Here is a 21,863-nt window from a genome sequence, read left to right on the forward strand (position 1 = left end):
TCCTCATCCCTAAGGCAATGGTACTAGGCAGTCGAAGCCTTTAGGAGGTGATTATATTACAAAGGTTGAACCCTCATGAGTGAGATTTGTGTCCTTATAAAATAGGCCTGAGACCCCTTACTTCCACCTTGTGAGGACACAGTGAGAAGATTCCCTCCATTAGGAAGGTGGCCCTCAACCAGACACCAAATCTGCTGTTGCCTTGATCTTGGACTTCCCAGCTTCAGAACTGTGAGAAATAAAATTTCTGTTATCTATAAGCGACCTAGTTTATGATATTTTGTGATGGTAGCTTGAGTGAACTAAAACGGTGGGGTATGACATATTTGAGCTTATCAGGATATGCTGCAATACAGTTAAGACTGATTGAATTTGCAACAGTAGGACTGATCCATTGATTACGTGGCCTATTGCAGTATGCAGAAAGACAAAGGGGTAGAATCCCTCACCTTACACCAATTAGTACCGGTCAGGGTTTAGAGCAGGAAAAAAGCTATTTCAATCAGGAAGGAACTTAGCTGAGAAAGTTAGATGCTTATAAAACCATTGAAAGATGGTTTTGAAAGGAGCAAAAATTGGTGACTGTGACTAGGCTTTTGGCTTCAAGGTGATACACTGCCACTTCTGGGGTCCAGAGGTCAGGAAGCCACTGTGGCAGTAGAATAGGCAATGTATTGCCCAGCACTGCCCACACTCATATCTACTGGAGCCCACGTGTGCTCTTGCACCTCCACAGTATGTATGGGCCGGGCTTGGTGGCTCACACCTGTAATCCCAGCACTTTGGGAGGCTGAGGCGGGCTCATCACTTGAGTTCAGGAGTTCGAAACCAGCCTGGCCAACACGGTGAAACCCCATCTCTACTAAATTACAAAAATTAGCTGGGCATGGTGGTGCATGCCTGTAGTCCCAACTACTCAGGAGGCAGAGTTGAGAGAATCGCTTGAAACTGGGAGGTTGCAGTGGCTAGATCACGCCATTGCACTCCAACGTGGGTGACAGAGCGAGACTCGGTCTCAAAAAATAAAAATTAAAAAAAAATAAAGATATGAAGGCCTAAGTGGGTTTTGAGTTTATCTAATTTATTGTTCTCTAATAGACCTAGAGTCTAAAATAAAGAAATAGGATAATTTTTTTTGTATTACTTCTGAAGTGATACAAATGAAATTATGTCTTTCTCAGAGCTTCTACAAGCTATAAAAATTCATAGACTATTTGAAAATAAGCCTTGCCACTAGTCTTATCAAAAACTTCAAAGTGTTTCTACTTCTTTAAAGTGCAATTGGCACATGAAAAGAACCCAGAACTAGAAGATAAAGGGCACAACTGGGTTTTAGCCCTGGCTTTTTTTTTTTTTTTTTTCCTTTCTTTTTTGAGACGGAGTTTCACTCTTGTTGCCCAGGCTAGAGTGCAATGGCATGATCTCAGCTCAAGGCAACCTCCGCCTCCTGATTTCAAGTGATTCTCCTGCCTCTGCCTCCTGAGTAGCTAGGATTACAGGCTCCTGCCACCACACCCAGCTAATTTTTGTGTTTTTGGTAGAGACGGGGTTTCACCATGTTGGCCAGGCTGGTCTTGAACTCTTGACCTCTCAGGTGATCCACCCACCTTGGCCTCCCAAAGTGTTGGGATTACAGGCGTGAGCCACTGCACTGGGCCTCGCCTAGCCCTGGCTTCTTTTCTTACAAGCTATGTGTCCTTGGGCATAAGCTATGTGTCCTTAACCTTTCTGATCTGCAGTTTTCTTTATCTGTAAAGTTGACAGTTGTAAAGATTAAATGAGATAACTTCTGAACAGTGCTTTTCAAACTAGAAAACACTGCAAATATTTGATTATGAGGTAGGTTTGTCCAAGTCCCAACAGCTGTGGGAGGACTGAAAATAAAAGATAAAAATTTTAAACTTTCAATTTTATGTGCTAAAGGAAGATGGCCAGGATGGTGAAGGGTGCAGCAACCTTGTGGTTAGAAATGTGGTTGAAGGAACTAAGACTGTTACTCTGAAGCCTGAACACTGGGGTTGCAGAGGAGAATCAATATTTACAACCTGGCCTGGTGGGAGTCCTACTATATGACCTGGCCTTCAGCAGTGTCAGATATTTAAAAATATTCCAGTTTTATTTAGAAATAAGTTATCACCTCTCCTTGCTCATTTTCCTCTCATCTTAACATTCCCTTAATCTAAAAACCAGGTAGGATGCAGGCTTAGGTCTTCAGATGTCTCAGGCTGATCTCTCTGTGCTTATAGAATCTTTTTAAGGCCAGAGGAGAGGTAGGTGACATCTGGATGTAGTCTCACAACAAAGGTCAACATGCATATCTTGGAAATCTGAAGGAAATGGAACAGGACGAAAATGAAGACACAACTTTGAGGCACATATGGTTTGGAAGGTGTCTAATGGAAGGTCTGGATGCCTCTCAGAATTCTCAGAGGATATACTTTCTAAGGTATAAGTGACTCATGACAGGAGGAGTGGAGAGCTGATGACCAATTTGAAAATTGCTCAGGAATGCGGATTGATGTTTGGAACATCAATTTCCATACTTTATATAGTTTTTACTATTCAATCAAATTAAGATTGATGTTCAGAACATCAATTTCCATACTTTGTATACTTTTTACTATTCAGTCAAATTAAGATTGATGTTTGGAACTCCAGTTTCCACAGCTTCTATTGTTTCTCTTTTCTCACAATAGTCTGTCTTTCTACCTCTTTTTATGTAACCAAGTAAGACACGGTGAGTATAATGAATTTTGAGTTTTCTTTTTTTCCCAGTTGGGAAGATCTGTCAATATTTCATAGGCAAGCAAAAAGAGGCACTAAAATATTAAAATATTTTAGTCACTTCTGAAGATCCAAAGACAGGTTCTTTTTTTGCAAAGCTTTATTCTCTTTTAATGAATTCCTCCTTTTGCTGATTTGTCTTTTCTTTCTTTTTTTTTGAGACAGAGTTTCACTCTATCTCCCAGGCTGGAGTGCAGTCACATGATCTCGGCTCACTGCAAGCTCCACTTCCTGAGTTCAAGCGGTTCTCCTGCCTCTGCTTCCTGAGTAGCTGGGACTACAGGCACACACCACCATGCCCAGCTAACTTCTGCTTTTTTGTAGAAACGGGATTTCACCATGTTGGCCAGGCTGGTCTCGAATGCCTGACCTCAAGTACCTGCCTCGGCCTCCCAAAGCACTGGGATTACAGGCGTGAGTCACCATGCCCAGCCTGATTTGTTTTTTGTGATTACTCAAAGATCAAACAGCTCATACAATGTACGTGAGTCAGTTTTACAGACCTGGCAAGGTAGCCCTTTGGCTTTCCTTCATAGCTGTGAACCTGTAATTAAGTTGTCAAAAATTTTCAGCCTGCTACCTGTTTACAATGTAAACAAGTGATTGCTAGTATGTGAATACAGAATTTTTTTTTTTCTTTTTTTCAGAGGGAGTCTCACTCTGTCGCTCAGGCTGGAGTGCAGTGGTACAATCTCGGCTCACTGCAACCTCCGCCTCTCGGGTTCAAGTGATTCTCCTGCCTCAGTTTCCTGAGTAGCTGGGACTACAGGCATGCACCACCACATCCAGCTAATTTTTTGTATTTTTAGTAGAGACGGGGTTTCACCATGTTAGCCATGTTAGCCAGGCTGGTCTTGAACTCCTGACCTCAAGCAATCCACCTACCTCGGCCTCTTAAAGTGCTGGGATTACAGGCGTGAGCCACCGTGCCTGGCCCGAATACAGAATTTTTGAAACATTTATTTGGCTAAAACAGCATTTTTAAATAAGAAAATGTACAAAAAGAGTTGAGGTTTCATTAGAGACATGAAGCTTTAATTTGAGTTGTAATTTTTGACATAATAAAGAGTGAAGCAAAGTTTTTCAGAGATTTGAGCTATTTCATTGTGCTAATTAACAGGTAGGTGTAATGATTATAGCATCATAATCTACACGGATGTGGTTTCACTAAACAGAAAATATAACATTCACTTTGTATAATTAGAAGTTTACTGTTTTGAGTCCACCTTCTTCCATCTATTTATACTCACAAGTATACCAGGGAAACACTTTCCCCCCAAATGCAGTGGGGTAGATATGAGTTGCTCTACATACTTGAGTGTATGAATTGTCACCTTATCTCTATGTTCTAAATCAAATTATCTCTGATTCTTAATCTTGACTAGCCAAAGCAGTGAGAAAGTCCATTTCAGATATGTTTTGGGAAATTTCCCCCTTTTGTTAGGGTCATGTAAAAATCCAGGTTGAAGACTCTACTTTCAGGTATAATTTCTATGGTTTGTTACTGGAAAAGTTTCTCTACATATGTAGATCACTGGAAATAAGCAGAGGCACAGGGCTCTCTCGAATGAAGCTGGCTTTTGGAATTACTTGGCTGCAACTGTCATTTGCTACTTTAAAATTTTATTAATTATTATTATTATTTTTTTGAGACAGAGTCTCACTCTGTTGCCCAATCTGGAGTGCAGTGGCGTGATCTTGGCTCACTGCAACCTCTGCCTCCCGGGTTCAAGTGATTCTCCTTCCTTAGCCTCCTGAGTAGCTGGGACTACAGGCACGCGCCACCATGCTTGGCTAATTTTTGTGTTTTAATTCTTTGTGTTTTAGAACACTTCATTGTTCGTCTATGGAGAGTTTCATCATGATTCTTCTTTAATTTCTTAATAACTTTTTCTTTCTTTCTTTCTTTCTTTTCTTTTCTTCTTCTTCTTTCTTTTCTTCTTTTCTTTTCTTTCTTTTCTTCTTTTCTTCTTTTTTGTACTGAAAACCGGCTAGGTTAGCCAGGTGGTCTCGAACTTCAACCCTCAAGATCCACCCTGCCCTCAGTCCTCCAAAGTGTTATCCATGGAGCCACTGTGTCTAGCCTGCCATTTCATTGACAATTGTTATTCTCCTTAGAGGGAGAGAAGATAGTTTGAGTGGTTCCTGTTCAAAATAAATAAATAAGCTGGGTGCGGTGGCTCACACCTGTAGTCCCAGCAATTTGGGAGGCCAAGAAGGGCAGAACACCTGAGGTCAGGAGTTTGAGACCAGTCTGGCTAACATGGTGAAACCTCATTTCTACTAAAAATTAGCTGGGCCTGGTGGCACTTGCCTGTAATCCCATCTACTCAGGAGGCTGAGGCAGGAGAATCGCTTGAACCCAGGAGGTGGAGGTTGCAGTGAGCTGAGATCATGCCATTGCATTCTAGCTTGGGCAACAAGAGCAAAACTCAGTCTCAAAATAAAGAAATAAATACAGAAAAAATAATCCAAGTTGGGAAGGGTTATTGTCTTATCCAGCCAGTGGGGCGGGGCCCAATCTTAACTGGAAGCATTGGGTTTCACTGCCGCAGTCTGTTCTGCTACAGGACTTTGCTACTCAGACCGGCCTTCCCTGTCCGTTGGACAGGGATTCTCTGGGCAGGCTCAGGGACACTGTTCCCATGGGCCTCTCCACTGACCACTGCCTCAGCCACAGACACCCTCGCTGTGGTTCCCAAAGTATCTATGTCCTTGGCCTGGCTCTCTGGCTTCCTGCAGCCATCTGTTACTGGTGTTCCATGCGTGCAAACCGTGGGCTTCTATCATGCTCAGAGGCTCCTTCACAACTTTTTCTCTTTCTCTAGTCTTGGAGAAATCTCTCTTTTCTTAAGTTTCAGCATCAGCTTCTTCTCTTTCCCCTTTATAGACTTCTATCTCACCCACCTGCAAAAGAATAAACAGCGTGAGGGCCCCTGTTTTATCAGGCTTGGCAACAACAGCTGTGAGCACACATCTACCCATCCTGGTCCCCCACGTTCACTTAAGTCACCCAGAGTGGAGCAGGAAATCTGGTCTGCCTCGTAGGTATCAGGGAGCAGAAATGTCAGTCCTTACACCACGCCTCCTAAACAGAGATGACAAAACATAAATGAGTAATTGCCCCTCACATCAGTATTATTTTGCATTGCGTCTTTTTTATCAGAATCTGTGCGGGGGGCGGGGGGGGGTTTGTTCCTTTGTTTGAGGTAAGTTCTCTCTCTGTCACCCAGGGTGGAGTACAGTGGCACAATCATGGCTCACTGCAGGTTCCACCTCCTGGTCTCAAGCAACTCTTCTGCCTCAGCCTCCCGAGTAGCTGGGACTATAGGTATGCACCACCACACTTGGCTAATTTTTAGGTTTTTTTGTTTTTTGTTTTTTGTTTTTTGTTTTTTTTGGTAGAGACAGCTTCTCACTGTGTTGCCAAGACTGGTCTTGAACTCCTGAGCTCAAGTGATCCTCCTGCCTCAGCCTCCCAAGGTGCTTTTCCTATTAGATACCCTACATACCTTCCTGCTAGATCAAAAACAGACAAGAATCTACTTTTGATCTAGCAGGAAGGTATGTACAGTATCTAGTAGGAAAAAAGCTGGTTTCAAAGCTGTGAGTCCTACCAGGGGCTGGGAAAAGGTGGAAAGGGGAGAAACTGCTTGACAGGTAAGGGATTTCACTTTGGCGAGAGGAAGATGTTCTTGAACTCCATAGAGGTGATGGTTGTACAACATTGCAAATGTACTCAATGCTACAGAATTGTTTACTTTAAAGTATTAATTTATGTTATCTGAATTTTACCTCAATAACTTATTTAAAAAGAAAAAGGCAATGAGTCCTCATGCTGGTGTCATGGGGTTTATTGGTACGAGAGCACACTGGGCTAAAAAGAGCACCCACCTGTCTCCCCCAGTTAGAAGCTAACTGACCTTGGTCAATTTCCCTAGCCCCAGTTTTCTCATATGTTAACTGGGGATAATAATTCTCAGTCGGCAAGGATGCTGTTAGGGCAAAATTAGGTCATTTGTGAGAAGCACCAGGCACAGTGCCTGGCCCACTGAGGGGGTCACTTCTCCATAGCGCCCGATCCCTGCTTCTTAGGCAGGTGATCTAGATTCTGCCAATGCCTCATGTCTGGCCTGTTGGCTTTGAGGAATGAGTGGAAATGTCGTCAGCTGAGGTTGAAAGAGAAATTATTTTGATAAAGCAGGTGAGAACACTGCTGAATTTGAGATGATTGTGAGCCATAATAGGTCAGAAGCTGGAGTCTGAGACTGGCAGAGATCGCAGTCAGGCTGGACATTGAGATTTCAGTCATCCAGTATGTCACTAGGACCCTGAAAAACGACTTGGCCCAGGGGAGATTGGAGTGAACAGGTAGAGGGCTTGAGGTGAAAGACTGGGGAATATCATTTAAGGGTTAGGTGAATCCTGTGCTCATTAGGGTTATTCAACCCTATCTGTCCCCAGGCTTACCTTGTACACCTCTCTGTCTCTGCTCACTCCATTCTAACTCACTCTGTTCATTCATCTTTCCAGACTTCTATCTACAGAGCTTTTCCAGTCTTGATGTCTGCTTGGTTTGTTTCTCTGCCTCTTGACTCAGTGCTTCATTCTCTGGCTGGTGCACAGATCTACCCATCCTGGTCCCCCATGTTCCTTTCATCCAGCGTGGCATCAAGGAAGTCTGTTCATGATAATGAGGTCCAGTGTGCTCTCATAATTGATCTCCAAAGAGCAGTGCTTTCTAGATTAATTCTCAGCTGGGTCTTGTCTCTTCATACTTCCCTTTTTTTTTTTTTTTTTTTTTTTGAGACAGAGTCTTGTTATGTCACCCAGGCTGGAGTGCAGTGGCGCAATCTTGGCTCATGGCAATCTCAGCCTACCAAGTTCAAGAGATTCTCCTGCCTCAGCTTCCCAATTAGCTGGGATTACAGGCACGTGCCACCATGCCTTGCTAATTTTTGTATTTTTAGTAGAAATGGGGTTTCACCATGTTGACCAGGTTGGCCATGAACTCCTGGCCTCAGGTGATCTGCCTGCCTCAGCCTCCCAAAGTGCTGGGATTACAGGTGTAAGCCACGACACCCAGACTCTTTAAACTTCATTTCTAACATGCCAGGTCCTACCCTCTTCCTTGCTTACCCTGGCACCTGGATTTCCCTGATTTTGAACTGATTATTTGGCTCCTGATTCCTGGCCTTACTTTGTCTTTGTGGATATTTGCTTGTTCTGTCTGTTTTAATTCAGCAAATATTTATTGAGGGTCTACTATGTGGAGGCCCTATTTTAGGATCTAGGAATACAGCAGAAACAAAACAGACCAAAATCCCTATGTTTGTGGAAAGTAAGTGGGAAGAAAAAAAAGCAGGGAAGTGGGATAATGAGTATTGAGGAGTGAGTTACAAGTTTAACTAGGGTGGTCAGGGCATCCTCCCACTGAGAAGTTATCATTCAGGGCAGAGGAAAGAGCCAGTCAAAGGCCTTGAGGCAGGAGCATACCTGGAGTGTTTGGGAGCATCAAGGAGGCCAGGATGGCTACAGCAGAGAAAGTGCTAAGGAAGGCTGTCACGGAGAGATCAGAAGAGTACAGGTGGTGATGAGGACATTGTTTAGGGTCCTGGAAGCCACTGTAAGAAAATTAGCATTTCCTATGAGTGATGGGGAGCCTCTGGAGCATTTTGGGGGTCAGTCTGGCTTTGTGGAGATTCAGTCATCCAGCTTCCTACAGTCCAGTTTCAGGCTTGCCTTCACACTTTTTTTTTGTTTGTTGTTTGGTTTTTATTCATGTCATTGTACCCAGAGAAAATGTTTCGGCTGGACCCTGCTTCAGTTCTACTTCTAATAACTATGCCTCAATTTAATTTATGTGTCACTTGGAAAGTAAATGAAGATGCTATTACTGATTCAATCATTGGTCAAATAAACATATAATTATAAACTTAGAAAAGTGCTATCAAGAAAAATTGCATGAGGGCATACCAAGGAATGCCAAGAATTGCTGGCAACCACCAGAAGCTGGGAGAGTTCAGGAATGATTCTTCCCTAGAGCCTTTGGAGAGAGTGTGGCCCTGCTAACACCTTGACTTCTAGCTCCAGAACTATGAGACAACAAATTTCTGTGGTTTTAAGTCCTTCCACACTCACACGCAGAAGTACATGATGTTTGGCAATGCATCATGGGGAAAGAGACTGGGTTAACAAGGCAGAGTCTGCTTGAGAAAGTACCTCGAAAAAAAGATTTTAATATTTTTTTAAGAGACAGGGTCTCATACCATCACCCAGGTTGGAGTGCAGTGGCATGATCATAGCTCACTGTAGCCTCAACCCCCTGGGTTCAAGCGATCCTCCCACCTCAGCTTCCCAAGTAGCTGGTAACCCAGGTGTGTGTCACCACACCCAGCTAATTTATTAAAAACGAGGTTTGAAGGATGAGTAGGAGTTAGGTGTGAATGGGGTCAGAGGAATATGTTTTTGCCTGTAGACCAGTATCTACAAAGGCCCCAGAGCTGAGAAAAGTGAGGTCAATTCCATTAAATGAAGAAAGGCCAGTGTGAGGTTGAAGCACCAGCGTGGGAAGAGAGGCAAGGATTGAGCATGGAGAGGTGACACCATGTAAACAATTGTGTTTTTAGCATTTGGCAGTGAATCTTTTAGCATTAAATCTGTGAATATGTTTCCTGACTGTGATCGTAAATTTTTTGTGTCAACTTGACTGGGCCATGGGGTGCTCAGCTATTTGGTCCAACTTGATTCTGGGTATGTCTGTGAGGGTGTTTCTGGATGTGATTAACATTTGAATTGTTAGAGTTAGTAAAGCAATGACCCTCCTCCAATATGAGTGGGCCTCCTCCAATCCAGTGAAGGCCTGAATAGAATAAAAGGCTGAGTAAGAAAGGATGCTCTCTCTCTCTGTGCCTGTCTTTGGGCCAAGACATCGGTTGTTTTCTGCCCTTGACCTCAGGCTCAGGCTGGATGTATACCGTCAGCTCTCCTGGATTTGAACTTCTCAGCCTCCATAACTGTGTGAGTCAATTCATTATAATAAACAAATCTCTCTCTCTATCTCTATTTCTCTACATCTCTGTGTCCATACATCCTATTGGGTCTGTCTCTCTGGAGAACCCTGAGTAATCCTGACCAATTGACATAAGCAAACAGAGAGATAATCAATCAAACCATATCAGTATCCTCTCACCCTACATTCAGGCTCTTCCCTTATCCAGACAGCACCTAGATTTTCCTTTGGGGAACCTACTTCTCCCTGCCTAGGGAATTTGTAGTAGTCAAGTACTTTGAGTAGTATTGTGTTAGTCAATTTTGCTTTGCTGAAAAAGAATACCCGAGATTGGGTAATTTATAAAGAAAAGAGGTGTATTTGGCTCCTGGTTCTGCAGGCTGTACAGGCATAACACCAGCAGCTGCTCAGCTTCTGGTGAGGCCTTAGGATGTTTTACTTGAGGCAGAAGGCTGATGGGGAGCAGGTGTGTCACATAGCAAGAAAGGGAACGAGAGAGAGGAGGAGGTACCAGTTTCCTTAAATAACCGGCTCTCATGTGAACTAATAGAGTGAAAACTCATTCATTACCTCAGGGCGGGCACCAAGTCATTCATGAGAGATCCACCCCTATAACCCAAACACCTCCCACCAGACTCCACCCCCGACACTAGGGATCACATTTCAATATGAGACTTGGAGAGAACAAATATCCAAACCATATCAAGTGTGGACTATGCCTCCAGCCGTAAGCATATGCTTTGATTGTCGAAGTCAATCAATATTTTTTGGAGGCTTCATAGTGGTCCCTAGTAATGTCATCTCTTTTCTAACTAGATTCTGAACAATCAGTTGAAAGATAAACCAGGGTAATATGAAGGTCCCAAACAGCACTTTTATTGCCATAGAGGCCAGTTAGAGCACATGGTTCAAATCTGTTAAACAAGTAGACTCAACTCCAAATAATGCAGACCTAGGCACCCAGTCATAGGCCATGATGGACTTTGATAGGTCCTGCTACGTGAATTAACAGAAAAGAACTCCTCTTCTCTGGGAGAAGTTCCCCAAATGGAACGGCAGTTCTGCCTTTCCAAAAGAAAAAACAGAACTGTGTAGAGCATTCTCAGTTTTTACAAAATTATCAATCAGATGGGTTGATACATCTTGCCAGAGCCGAGAGAGGCTAGAGTTACACTAATTGAGACAACTTTAGGCATGAGAAAGAAGCATTCTTCATAAAATATGCTATTTCATATTTTATGCTATTTCACTGAAAATATGCTATTTCACAGTGATTGGTTCAGAGATAAGTAGTCACTCAGGTCTAAGCCCATAGAAATTCCCTATCCTGGCTGGGTACAGTGACTCATACCTGTAATCCTAGCACTTTGGGAGGCCAAGGTAGGAGAAACACTGGAGCCCAGGAGTTCAAGACCAGACTGGGCAACATAGTGAGACAATCTCTACCAAAATTTTAAAAATTATCTGGATGTGGTGGTACCTGCCTGTAGTCCCAGCTACTCAGGAGGCTGAGGAGGGAGGATCATTTAAGCCAGGCAGGCCAAGGCCAAGGCCAGGATTGTACCACTGTACTCTAGCCTGGGTGATAGAGTGAGACCCTGTTAAGAGAAGAAAAAAGAAGAAGAAAGAAAGAAAGAAAGAAAGAAAGAAAGAAAGAAAGAAAGAAAGAAAGAAAGAAAGAAAGAAGGAAGGAAGGAAGGAAGGAAGGAAGGAAGGAAGGAAGGAAGGAAGGAAGGAAGGAAGGAAGGAAGGAAAAAGAAAAAGAGGGAGGGAGGGAGGGAGGGAGGGAGGAAGGAATGAATGAAGGAAGGAAGGAAGGAGCCGGGCATGGTGGCTCATACCTGTAATCCCAGCACTTCGGGAGGCCAATGTGGGCGGATCACCTGAGGTTGGAGGTTTGAGATCAGCCTGACCAACATGGAGAAACCCCGTCTCTATTAAAAGTACAAAATTGGCTGGGCGTGGTGGTGCATGCCTGTAATCCCAGCTTTTTGGGAGGCTGAGGCAGAAGAATCGCCTGAACCTGGGAGGCGGAGGTTGTGGTGAGCCAAGATCACACCATTGCATTCCAGCCTGGGTAACAAGAGTGAAACTCTGTCGAAAGAAAGAAAGAAAGAAAGAAAGAGAGAGAGAGAGAGAGAAAGGGAGGGAGGGAGGAAGAGAGAGAGAGAAAAGAAAGAAAGAAAGAAAGAAAGAAAGAGAGAGAGAGAGAGAAAGAAAGAAAGAAAGAAAGAAAGAAAGAAAGAAAGAAAGAAAGAAAGAAAGAAAGAAAGGAAGGAAGGAAGGAAGGAAGGAAGGAAGGAAGGAAGGAAGGAAGGAAGGAAGGAAGGAAGGAAGGAAGGGAAAGAAAGAGAAAGAAAGAAAGAAAGAAAGAAGAGAAAGAAAGAAAGAAAGAAAGAAAGAAAGAAAGAAAGAAAAGAAAGAGAAAGAGAGAAAGAGAGACAGAGAAGGAAGGAAGGAAGGAAGGAAAGAAGGAAAGAGTAAGGAAGAAAGAAAAAAAGAAAGAAAGATAAAAAGAAAGAAAGAGAGAAAGGAGGGAGGGAGGGAGGGTGCAGAGGGAAGTAGGGAAGGAGGGAAGGAAGGAATTCCCTAGCCTCAGAATTGGTCCAGATTGCCCCAATCAGAATGAAGTGCAAGTGTTTGATAATAGAAAGGGGTCTTTGGAGAGAAGACTTCTTGCTGTAAACACTTTGTTTCCATGAGGTAAGTTAGCCTGAGGAGGAAGCTGACTTGTGGAGGAGAGCAGAGCTGTGAAAAAAAAGGAAATACAGAGTTGGAGTCCTGATCAAAACATGCCTGACATGTTCCTTGGGTTTTTTTTAGTTACATGAACCAATAAATGTTCTTTACCATTTAACCCAGTTTAAATTAGGTTTTCTTTGACTATAACCAAATTTATTCCAATAGATACACTTATACTTCATCTGTTTTAAAACTAGACTCAAATCTCATCACCTCTAAGAATGTTTCTATAATCGATCCTATGTACCTTTAGATTGCACTTGCCTGGGGCTGGGAGTTCTGGGTTACCTAGTGTATACTGTAATTTTTTTGGTAATATTATCGCTTATTATTAGTGTTTTCATGGTATATATTTTCCCTTTTTTTCTTTCAGTCTGTGCCCTTAGAATTTCTTGTGAACAGCATATAGTTGAGTCTTGCTTTTGTTAAAATCTAGTTTGACAATTTCCACTGTCATGTTATTCCATTTACATTACATTAGTTATAGATATGATTGGTTTAATGATCCCTATCTGTTCTTTGTTATTCCTTTCTTGCTTGTTTATAAATTAAGTTAAGAAGAAGGAGGAGAAGAAGAGGAGGAAGAGGAAGAGGAGGAAGAAGAAGAAGAGGAAAAAGAGGAAGAAGAGGAAGAGGAGGAAGAGGAGAAAGAATAGGAAGAGGAAGAAGAAGAAGACAGTGGCAGTGGCAGCTGGGTATGGCTGCTTATGTCTGTAATCCCAGCACTTTGGGAGGCTGAGGTTGAAGGATTGTTTGAGGCCAAGAGTTTGAGACCAGCCTGGTCAATACAGCAAGATCCTGTCTCTATTAAAAAAAAAAAAAAGTTGGCCAGGTGCAGTGGCTCACACCTGTAATCCCAGCACTTTGGGAGGCCAAGGCAGACAGATCATGAGGTCAGGAGATGGAGACCATCCTGGCTAACACAGTGAAACCCTGTCTGTACTAAAAATTACAAAAAAAAATATTAGCTGGGTTTGGTGGCAGGTGCCTGTAGTCCCAGCTATTTGGGAGGCTGAGGCAGAAGAATGGTGTGAACTCAGGAGGTGGAGCTTGCAGTGAGCCGAGATCTCTCCACTGCACTCCAGCCTGGGCAACAATGTGAGACTCCATCTCAAAAAAAAAAAAAAAAAAAAGTTAAAAAGAAGTAAAAATTAAGGATTATTCACTATTCTGAATATATCAGTATTATATGTTATATTATACATTATATAAGGGTTATTCAGTATTCATACATATATAAAAGAGATGGGGTTTCACTTTGTTGCCCAGGCTAGTCTCAAACCCCTTGTTTCAAGTGATCTGCCTACCTCAGCCTCCCAAAGTGCTGGAATTATAGACATGAGCCACTGTGCCCAGCCAGTATTCTATTTTATCTTACCTATTGTTTTTCTAGTAATATCTCTCAGTATTTTTTTAGGGGTTACTAAAGATTACAATATGTATCCTTAACTTTTCCTTATTTTATCATTTCATAAACAATATAATAAACTTACTACAGTATAATTTTATTACCCTTCTGCTATTGTGCAAATGTCATGTATTTTTTCATTATCAATTATTTTGCTATTCTATTTGCTTCAAATGGTCAATAGTCTTCTAAAGAAAGTTTCTAAAGAGTACCTTATGTTTTTTCACATCTTTGCCCATTCTGGTGGCCTTCACAGATTCCTGGAAAAAAACTTCCTTGAGTGTTACTCATAATGCTGGGCTTCAAGTGACAATTTTTTTCTGTTTCTGTTTTTATTTAGCTTTCATTTTTAAAGGGTGCATTTAAAGGTATAGATTTCTAGGTTGACAGGTTTTTTTGTTTCTTTGTTTTTTTTTTCCAGATGTCATTCCATCGTTTTCTGGCTTCCATTTTTTTCTCTTAAGAAGTTAACCAACATTCTTATTTTTCTATTCATAAGCATAATAGATCCTTTCCCCTACCCTGGCTTCTTTTAAAATATCTCTAGATATAGCTTTTTTTTTTTTTTTAATCTAGCTTAGTGTTCACTGTGATTATTGGATACATGGGTTCATATCTTTCATCAATTTTAGAAAATTCTTGGCCACTATCTTTTTAAATATTTCTTTTGCCCCAGTTTCTCCTCTGTTCCTGGATTCCAATTACCTATATGCTAGATCTATGGCTTCAATGTGTCCTCCAGAGTTAATGTGTTGAAAACTTAATCCTTGACTGGGCACAGTGCCTCATGCCTGTAATCCCAGCACTTTAGGAGGCCAAGATGGATGGATCACAAGGTCAGGAGTTTGAGACTAGACTGGCCAACATAGTGAAACCCCGTCTCTACTAAAAATACAAAAATTAGCTAGGTGTGGTGGCACATGCGTAGTCCCAACTACTTAGGAGGCTGAGGCAGGAGAATCACTTGAACTGGGAGGCGGAGGTTGCAGTGAGCCAAGACTGTGCCATTGCGCACCAGCCTGAGTGACAGAGTGAGACTGTCTCAAAAAGAAAAAAGAAAACTTAATCCTCAATGCAACAATGTTGAGAGGTGGAGTATTTAAGAAGTGATTAAGTCACAAGGGCAGAGCCCTTACGAATGGACTAATATCATGATCATGGGAGTGGGTTTATTATAGTGAGAGTTAGTTTGTGAGGAAATCAGTTTTAGCCCTCTCGCTCTCTGTCATTCTCATGTATACACTACTCTCTTGCCCTTCCACCTTCTGTCATGAAATAATGCAGCAAGAAGGCCCTCAACTGATGCAAGCCTTTCAACCTTGGACTTCCCAGACTTCAAAAATGTAAGAAATAAATCTCTGTTCTTTATACATTATGCAGTCATGGGTACTCTGTTATAGCAGCATAAAACAGACTAAAAGACAACTCAGTTGCCTAATATTGACTTTTACATCTCTGATTCTTTGTTCCCTGTTTTTGTTTTCCTCATTATTTCATTCTCTCTTCAAATTTGAATAATTTTTACTGACCTATCTCGCAGTTCACTTATTCTTTTTTCTGCTGTATTGATTTGTTATTAAACTTATCCAATCAATACTACATTTTAGATATTGTTATTTTTTCGTTCATTTTCTTATTTTAGCTGAGATTCTCTATCTCTTTACTTGTTTTACTCATCTTTTTATCTAAGTTCTTTAACATATTTGTAATAGTTATTTGAAAATTTTTGTCTGCTAATTCTAACACTAGGGTTACCTATGAGTCTGCTTTTTATTGAGTATTTTTTCTTTTCATTAGGGGTCATATTTCCCCCCCTTTTTACATATTTTGCATTTCTTGTTTTAGACTTCTGTGCGTATATGAGTATTTATAAATAATATTCACCACCAGCACCCTAGGCCGCCCCTGCCCCAAGATGATTCCCTTTCCTCTATCAGGAAGCTGGGTTTGGTTGGGGGTAATTTCTTCAGTCTAATCAGAACTTGGGGTTGCCACTTTAGTTGATTTCAGTTCGATCCACTTCCGGTATTGGATGTCTTAAGCATGATCAGTTTCTTTTCTCTGATAGGGCTTTGAAATTTTAACATCATGAGATCCCTATGCTTTCCAGCCCAGTCATCAGTTTCTTGTTTCATGAGAGTCAAGCACGTAATTTTAACAAGTAAAGTCAGCTGGGTAGGGACTATTGTGATCTGGAGGGCAGGGGGAACCGTAAATCAACTCTATTCTATTGACACTATTCAAGAATTTGAGTCCTGGTTGTCAGATTTTTCTTTTCTTTTCTAAAAGAATCCTGAAATTCAGATCCTTATGTGAATTTCCCATTATTTCATGTTGGCTAATCATTTAAAAATCTTTCAAAGCACAGCTCAGACCTGACAAAATATATCTTTTTCCTTAATTCAGTCCATGGACCACTAGTTCTCAGTCTCCAATGTCATTCAACTTCTTCATATTAGGTAATAAGACCCAAAAAGTGCTTAACCTAACTTAGCTCAGAAAAGACAGCTTACAAAAAATTAGCCAGGCATGGTGGTGCACAACTGTAATCCCAGCTATTTGGGAGGCTGAGGCATGAGAATCGCTTGAACCTGGGAGGCAGAGGTTGTGGTGAGCCGAGATCATGCCACTGCACTCCAGGAGCCTGTTCAACAGAGCAGGACTCTGTATCAAAATAAATAAATTAATTAATTAAATAAATAAAAAATAAATAAATAAAAAGAAAAGAGGACTTCCTGAAGCTAAGAAAAATCAGTTCTTAAAAGTTAATACAATTTTAAATTTGACTGCCAGTTTGTTATAAGACGTTTTAATCAGAGATTTTGCAAAAGTTAGAAAGGACTAGGATCATGCCTGTAATCAGAGCACTTTGGCAGCCTGAGGCAGGTGGATCACTTGAGGTCAGGAGTTTGAAACAAGCCTGGCTAACATGGTAAAACCCCGTCTCTACTAAAAATACAAAAAAATTATCCAGGCGTGGTATCCATTACAGGTGGCACCTGTAATCACAGCTCATTGGAAAGCTGAGGCAGGAGAATTGCTTGAATCTGGGAGGCAGAGGTTGCAGTGAGCCGAGATTGTGCCACTGCACTCCAGCCTGGTTGACAGAGAGTGAGATGCCATCTCAAAAAAAAAAAAAAAAAGAAAGAAAGAAAAAAGAAAGAAAGAAAAGAAAGTATAAAAACCATTCATCCAGTAGAATGAGACATGGTGGATTAACTCTAGAGGACAGTTATGTCTAAGTTAGATTTTCCACTGCAAAGACAGATGTATTAGTATTATCTCCAGATAACTGAGGAAATAGACAAATAAAACAACTCAAATATACAAGTTCTAATGTTTTTATCACACAAACATATACCAATTTTGCCCTGTATTCTTGGAGAAACACAAATATTTTCTCCCTACAACTTGCTTCTGTAGCAATAGGAACTGCCAGAGAATACAGCTATGAGTATGTTTTCCAGGAAAAATTTGTTGTATTTTAAATTGATGATTTTTTCATCTTTTCATGTGAAAGTCTTATTTGCTATTTATAGAGGCCTATTTGTTTTAGCTGCCTACCTGGTTGGAGTGACAAAGAACCAGGTTTTCTTGCTGAAAACTGAACCAAACCATTTTAATACTCCTGCTTCCCTAGACAATCTTTTTCTAAATAAACTTAATCATTGGTGCTGGGTGTTTTATTTTGTAATTAAAGCCTAAAATCATACCTTGTCTTATATTCCTCTTCACATCTATACATATACTCATCCTTTCCTACCTCCCACATGCACAGAACCACAAATTTACAACTGACTGAAATGAATATCTTTTATGATGTGTTTATTTTTCTCTCCAAGCTCTGCAAGAAAAACTGGCTAGAAGCCAGTGACCATTAATAACTCCTTTCTTGCCAAGTAGCTACTGGTATTTGCTCAAAACATATTCATAGCTTGCCACTCTAACAACTTGGAAAGTAGTTTAAAATCACTACCATCCTTTTCCATCCCACAGCAATTTTGCATTTCAATGCTTCACTGAACATTTCAGGAATAATCAACAGGACTCGTATTTTCCTCTTAATTTGTAGGGTAGAACTTTGATTGGTAAGGATGTCAAGTCTTGGAAGCTTTGACTAAATCTCACTTCTTTCTCCTTCTCCTCAATGTGGGCATCCCTAAGATTCTGTCCTTTTCTTGCTCTTAATTTTCTTCCTCAGAGCTCTCACCTCTCCCATGGGATAAATGATTCCTTTCATAAAGATGGTTGGTAGAACTAACATCTTATTATGTTTGTGTTCCTATATGTAACATTGTGTATTTTTTATATAGCATAAAATGTACTATTTTAGCCATTTTAAGCATACATTTCAGTGACATTATTTTGCAAACATCACCACCATCACCCATCTCCAGAACTTTATTATCTTCTCAAACTGAAACTCCATCCCATTAAACAGTAACTCCCCATTCCTTCCTTCTCCAAGCCCCTGGTATCCACCATTCTACTTTTTGTTTCTATAAATGTATTTTATTTTATTTTACTTTATTTATTTACCTTTTTTTGAGATAAGATCTCACTCTGTCGCCCAGGCTGGAGGGCAGTGGTGTGATCTCAGCTCCCTGCAACTTCTGCCTCCTGGATTCAAGCGATTCTCCTGCCTCAGCCTCCCAAGTAGTTGGGATTACAGATGGGTGCCATCACAGCTGGCTAACTTTTGTATTTTTATTTTATTTATTTATTTATTTTTGAGACGGTGTCTCACTCTGTTGCCCAAGCTGGAGTGGAGTGGCATGATCTCAGCTCACTGCAACCTCCACCTTCCAAGTTAAGCGATTCTCCTGCCTCAGCCTCCAGAGTAGTTGGGATTACAGGCACCTGCCAACACACCCTGCTAATTTTTGTATTTTTAGTAGAGATGGGGTTTCACCATGTTGGTCAGGCTGATCTTGAACTCCTGACCTCAAGTGATCTGCACGCCTCAGCCTCCTGAAGTGCTGGGATTACAGGTGTGAGCCACTGTGCCTGGCCAAAGTATATTTTCTAACATCTCATATAAAGACTTCTGTTCTAAGCTCCATCTCCACATTTCCAGCTGTAGTGGATACTTTTCTTAGTTGTGCGATGGCTGATCAATCCTTCTGTATGAAACCCCTACTCCTCAGTAATTCAGGCTTAAGAAATACAAAGTAGCTTTCACTTTTCATCTCTTTCATTGTCATTATTCCAACTTAGACTCTCAATATTTTTACCTCTACCTCCAGTTCATACTGTTCTGTCTTGCTAAACTAAACTTCTTAAAATATCTTCTGGCACTTTCCTTTCAAATACCCTCTAGTTTATTAAATAATTTCTAAAATTCTTAGCTAAATGTCAGAGGCCCTCTTGATCTATTCCTTACTCTCTTAGTTTGTTTGGAATACTATAACAAAATATCTTAGACTGGGTAAATTATAAATAAGAGACATGTATTTCTCCACCATTCCAAAGGCTGGGAAGTCCCAGATCAAGGCACTAGCAGATTTGAGTCTGGTAAAGGCTTACCCTCTGGTTCGTAGATGACATCTCTTTCTGTGTCCTCACACAGTGGAAGGGGCAAACTCTGTGTCCTCACATGGCAGAAGGGCAGAAGTGGGGACAAATGCTGTGCCATCACATGGCAGAAGAGATGGAAAGGCCAGGAAGCTCTCTAATGGTCTCTTTTTAAAGGCCATTATTAATTCCATTCTTTGAGAGTTAATCACTTTCCCAAATGCCCCACCTCTTAATACCACCACAATGAGGATTAATTTTTTTTTTTTTTTTAAGCTGGAGTTTCACTCTTGTTGCCCAGGCTGGAGTACAATGGCACGATCTCAGCTCATTGCAACCTCTGCCTCCCGTTTCAAGCGATTCTCCTACCTCAGCCTCCTGAGTAGCTGGGATTACAGGCATGTGCCACCACGCCTGGCTAATTTTTGTATTTTTAGTAGAGATAGGGGTCTCACCATGTTGGCCAAGCTGGTCATGAAGTCCTGACCTCAAATGATCCGCCTGCCTCAGGCTGGAAAAGTGTTGGGATTACAGGTGTGAGCCACTGCACCCAGCCAAAGATTACATTTTGACATTAATTTTGGAGGGATACAAATATTCAAATGACAGCACTAGCCAACATTTTTAGTTTCCATATCAGTTGATTAATCTCAACAGAGTCAACCATCCACTCCACTCTATCTGTATCTATTAAAATCATTAGATGCCTTGTGTTTTCCTGCCTGAATATCTTGGCAATGCCATTTTCTTTTTTTTTTTTTTTTTGAGACGGAGTCTTGCTCTGTCGCCCGGGTTGGAGTGCAGTGGCCAGATTTCAGCTCACTGCAAGCTCCGCCTCCCGGGTTTACGCCATTCTCCTGCCTCAGCCTCCCGAGTAGCTGGGACTACAGGCGCCCACCACCTCGCCCGGCTAGATTTTTTTGTATTTTTTAGTAGAGACGGGGTTTCACCGTGTTATTCAGGATGGTCTCGATCTCCTGAACTCGTGATCCACCCGTCTCGGCCTCCCAAAGTGCTGGGATTACAGGCTTGAGCCACCGTGCCCGGCAACAATGCCATTTTCTATATCCGGACAGCCTTTCTTTCTCTCTTCACTATCTCCTTCTACACATCTTCCTGTGGATTGCAGCACATACTGATGTTTCTCTTTTCTCTCTTTAGTAATTATTGTAAATCTCTCTTTTACTTCTTAGCAAATAACTGTCTTGGAATTATTTTTCCACTTTTCTATGTCTTAGTTTCCAGCTAGATTGTATATTCCTGGAGTCAGGGACTATGTCATTTACTTATTCATGCTAGTGACTGAGTACCTCTGGAATGTTTTTGGCCCTGTGCTGGGGTTACAAATTGGTTCGTAGTGTGCTCACTGCTTTTCAGTTGCTCACATTTTAGTGGGGATGTAGACACAAAGGCAAATCATTGCATTTCAATATGATAATGGCTTTAGAGGAGCCACAGATGGAAAAAGAATAGCTAACCTTACCTAGGGGAACTGAAAAGGGCTTATACTTGACATTTCCACATTGACCAATGACCCACTAAAGAATCACATAAATTCCTTGTAGGTGATAACTCATGATTTTCACAATTGAGTTTTCTGTCACTCTAGAGAAGCCATTAGTCTTTTCATGCATTTGTCTGAAGTGTTCACATGTGTGGATGTTTTTAAACTACTGATTGTTAGGAAAACTTTTCAGGCCCTAATGAATTAGAATGTTTTCTCACAATTCAAATTTACAATGGGTACATATAGACCCCTACCTTGAAGACGGTGTCCCAGAAGTCAGGAAATTGCTGCAGTACACGGTCTACTTCCCAAGGCCTGGATGATTGGTGAAGGCTGGATGTCTGGAGAGTAAGGTGATAATATTCAAGGCCAGGCACAGTGGTTCATGCCTATAATCCTAGCACTTTGGGTGATTCTCTTGAGCCCAGGAGTTCAAGACCAGCCAGGGCAACATGGTGAAACCTCATCTCTACAAAAAATACGCACACACACAAAATAGCCAGGCATGGTGGCATGTGACTGTGATCCTAGCTACTTGGGAGGTTAAGGTGGGAGGATTGCTTGAAGCCAGGAGTTGGAGGCTGTAGTGAGCTATGATTGTTCCACTGCACTCCAGCCTGAGTGACAGAAAGAGATCCTATCTCAAAAAATAAAAATAAATAAATATAATAAAATAAAAAGAGGTTACTATTCAGGTAACACCCAGTGCTCAAAAGAAAAGATGGTAAAACTTTTAAAGATTATGTTATTTTTGATGGGGGACATATCTTAGTGCATTCCTGCTGCTATAATAAAATACCACAGACTGAGTAATTATAAATATTAGAAATTTATTTCTTCTAGTTGTGGAGATTGGGGAGTCCAAGTTCAAGGCTCAGACACATTTGGTGTCTGGT

The 21,863-nt window shown here is 41.3% G+C and overlaps 1 pseudogene; it reads left to right on the forward strand.

Moving 5' to 3' along the window:
• The first annotated feature begins 4,250 nt into the window (after positions 1-4,250).
• LOC116274396 lies at positions 4,251-4,453 on the forward strand (annotated as a pseudogene).
• The last annotated feature ends 17,410 nt before the right edge of the window (positions 4,454-21,863 follow it).

The sequence above is a fragment of the Papio anubis genome, chromosome 3 (genome assembly GCF_008728515.1).
Source record: "Papio anubis isolate 15944 chromosome 3, Panubis1.0, whole genome shotgun sequence".
NCBI lineage: Eukaryota > Metazoa > Chordata > Mammalia > Primates > Cercopithecidae > Papio > Papio anubis.